The sequence below is a fragment of the Delphinus delphis genome, chromosome 8 (genome assembly GCF_949987515.2).
Source record: "Delphinus delphis chromosome 8, mDelDel1.2, whole genome shotgun sequence".
Classification (NCBI taxonomy): Eukaryota; Metazoa; Chordata; class Mammalia; order Artiodactyla; family Delphinidae; genus Delphinus; species Delphinus delphis.
This window is the reverse complement of record NC_082690.1, coordinates 16,524,786-16,528,537: the sequence shown is the minus strand read 5'-3', so window position 1 is coordinate 16,528,537 and position 3,752 is coordinate 16,524,786.

The window sequence follows — 3,752 nt, the reverse complement described above, 5'->3', positions numbered from 1 at the left end:
GCAGACCCTCTCCTGCTCGCCGCGCGCCGCCGGCTCCTCGGAGCGCGCCGCCGCTGCTCCCGGGTGCGGGAGAGATTCTTTTTCAAAGGGCGGGCCGCTCCGAGAAGCAACAGGAGACCGCCGTCGAGGGCGCGGGCCAGCGCCGGCGCGCATTCGCCGCCAGCTGTGGCTTTTTGGTTTTCCTCTGCTGAGGGTGGGGAGGGAGCGAGACAAACACGATGACAGAGCTAAGTGTCTCTCCGAAATAGTAAACTCGGGGAGGGGGGGAGGGGGGACGGAAAAATACGAGAAAATAACCCAGCACCAGACACAGCAACCCACGTTCATTGGAAGTCTTGACAATGAAGTGGGATGCGCACCTAAAGCATGAATGGCTGTGTCGTGGGAGCGCGAGCCGGTTCTGGCCGGACTTGTCATTTTCAGCAAGAGCCGGGGGGCTGCTGAGGGCGGGGGCTCGCTAGAACCACAGATGTGCTGCCCAGATCCCCCTCATCAGGGCCCCTCGTCCCGCTCCTGCCGGCTCACAGTACCGCCCCCTCCCCAGTCCACTCCTCAGGTCCAAATTCGAGACGACAAACTTAATGAACAGATTTAAATCCTAGCTCCGCACCTGCACCTGTGATGTGACCTTGAGCACAGCACTGAAGGGAACACTTGAGCCTCAGTTTCCTTCCATGTGAAACGGCGATGAGAACCCTGACCCCCGGGAGCTGAACCCAGCGCTCAGAGCGAGCGCTCTGTAAGCCGGCAGTCGCTGCGAGGCCCGAGGCCAGGCACTGGCAGAAACCACGGACACGGCAAGGGCTGGCCACTCGGTTGGTAGCCGGGAAGCCATGCTGCCGGCCATGAGGCTGCCCAGCCTGAGCCAGGAGGGGGATCGACAGGATTGGGGGTGGGGGAGAGGGGGCCGGTTCCTGAGAGAGGCTGTAACTGTCCAAGCCCGAGAGGAGCCGCAGGGACTTCCTTACACACCCGGAACCCTAGTACGCTGGGTACTGCCAGGAAGCGACCCAGCCCTACCTCAACACCCCAAGCCCTGGCCCTCAGTTTTCTCATTTGTGAAATGAAGGACATGGGCTAGATAATCTAGAGGCCCCTTCCAGCTCGAACCCTAGATTGAATTATTTTAATGAATGGTCCAGTCTCAAAACCCCAAAGCAGGAAGTATACATGGATTCCAGAAGGCTTCGCACAGATGTGGAAGCCATAAATGGCCACTGAGAAAGAGTGGGGAACCCTCGAGAGGACAGGTTGGACTCCATGAGCACAGAACCTTGGACAGAGTGGACGTCTGTCTGGCCCAGTCCCGAAGTTCCTTGGGTGCCTTTGAAAATCACTCGCTAGGCCCATGTCCTTGGGCAAGTAGATTAGTCCCTCGCAGACGCCCTTGAGGACTGCCTGCCAGCATCTCACTGTGTTGCCTCTTGGAGTTCCTCCCGGTGAGGACACTTCAAACCCAGGTCTGAAAGTCTGTTTGAGAAAGACAGGCCAGGGGTCAGAACTCCAAAGCCGAGTCACCTGTTAGTACCAGCCCTTGTCTTACCAGAGAATTCCAAGGTGTTTGGCCAAATTACTCAGATGCCCCTTAGCAGTGAAAGGCCGCAGAGGGGCAGCCGGGGCTACATTCACGTGCGGAAGGACCTTGGCTTGCCCCTCAAATGTGCTTCTCCCCAGTCCATCCAGAGGCACAGCTGAGGGAGTTTGGGGTGACACAGCTATGAAGTCACACACAAGTTTGTTCTAGCGGGAGTCCTGGCTCCCTTCTAGGGGAGGAATAAACACATCTAGCCCCTATGAAACATGTGGGTGTCAGTAAAAAAAGGTCACCAGCTGCCTCATTCTTGCAACACAGTTATTGGCATGAGGAGCTACTGGGCAGTGAGCCCTGGGCCAAGCTCCAGGCTCCACAGTGAAAGGATAGTCACGGTCCCTTAGAGCTAATTGGCAAGGCAGAGATTGATCAAATAATCCCATGGAGAAGCGTGTCATTAAAACAGCGTTCAGAGCCCTGAGGATGTAGCGTTTGAGAAGCGAGCTGAAGGGTCAGGAGGTGTTAAGGAGATGAGGTGAAGGAGCCAGGAACGGGAGTGACAGGCAGGGTTGGGAACTGATTCTGACACGGGAACAGAAGCCACATGCGCAAAGGCCCTGAGGCAGAAGGAGCATGTCGTGAAAGGAGCCACAGTGGCTCTGGAGCAGAGGAGACAGGCTGGAGAAGGAAGCAGATGCCAGACCGGGCAGACCTGGTGGTTCCTGGGTGAGTCCAGCTTTTATTCTCCCGACAGTGGGAAGCCACTGAAGGGCATTAAGAAAACTACTGCAAGCAAGAATTGGGGAGTTGCTGGCTCCATAGTGTGGGGGACCCTACAGTCAAGAATCAGGAGCTGTCAGGAGAGCAGTGCTCATCTGAAGCTGAGAAATCGGCTTGGATCCCAACTGAAGGGAACCCTGCTTCTCTAGAGGCCAAGGAGCAAAGAGAGAGAGCTGGGGCAGGTGTGCCCAGCCACGGTGGGCAGAGGGCGCGAAAGCACAGAAGCCATTTCTAAAACCCTCCCCACTCTCACCCCTCTCCATGCCCAGAATAAGATCCATGCCAGGACGTAGGGTTTGGAAGGATAGTGTAAGTGTTGGGAGCTTAAGGGGCTTGTGCTGAGCTAAATATCTTGCAATTGTTCAGCTAAAACTCCATCTGGATAACACTTGCCCCAGTTCCCTTGTACTGTGGCAAAAACAGACCTGCAATATGTCAGTACCCAGGTCACACAGCTACGGACAGGAAGCAGAGGGCCTGCAGGGAAAATTAAAGGGGCAAGACCAGGAGTCACCCGAGGAGACCCTCGTCCCTCCTAGCAGTTCCTAGTAGAAACAGCAAGCTTTGGGTGCTGTTTCATCCTAGGGTGCAGACTGCAGAAGCAGAGCAGAACTTGCCCACCAATTGCTACCTTGGGTCCATTCGTACTCATTTTACTTTGTAGGGTTTTGAAAGCGTGTTCTCTCCCACCCTCGGCCGAATGCTAAGCCCCTCGCTGAAAGAGCTCTTCTCACTTCAAAAGCACTCCTTGGTCCTGATCCCTTCCCAACTCAGTTATTCATCCAGCAAAGTGTGTACCATCCTCATGCCTCTCCCCCCACTGCTTCTGTTCTAGGTACCAGCCTCTCGCTGGTGCCTCTGCCTCAGTCTCCCCACCCCACACTAACTCTTGTTTGGTAATAATTTTCCACAACACAGATGTGATTCAAACCTTCCAAGTCTCCCTATTTTCTACAAGTTAAAATCCAACTTCTTAAAATCCAACATTCAGTCTTTACCACCTGACACCCACCTACCTTTGCTGCTTCTTCTCCGACCCATTCTCTGCCCTGCCTTCCCCATCTCATCACTCTGGTCACCCCAGTCCTTGCAAACGCTGTCCCCCAGCTCAAGAGGGCCACTCACAATTATCCAAATACATTGCTTGCTTTCCCACCCCAAAACTTCTGCTCATATAATCCTCTCTGCTTGAGATATCCTCTCCCTCCCTTCTCTACTTACATGAGTCATACCTACCGTGCAAAGTGAAATTCAAATATCACCTTCTTGAAATTAAAGCCGTCTTGTCCACACTGTCATGAACTGCACTGTGTCTCTTCATCTGTGCTTGTACATATCATAGTCTGAATTTTACTGTGTTTAATTGCACGTGTGTGTGGCCCAAGTAGAACGGGAACTCCTTGGGATCAGCCAGGCATCTTACTCCATTTATACGCCCTAG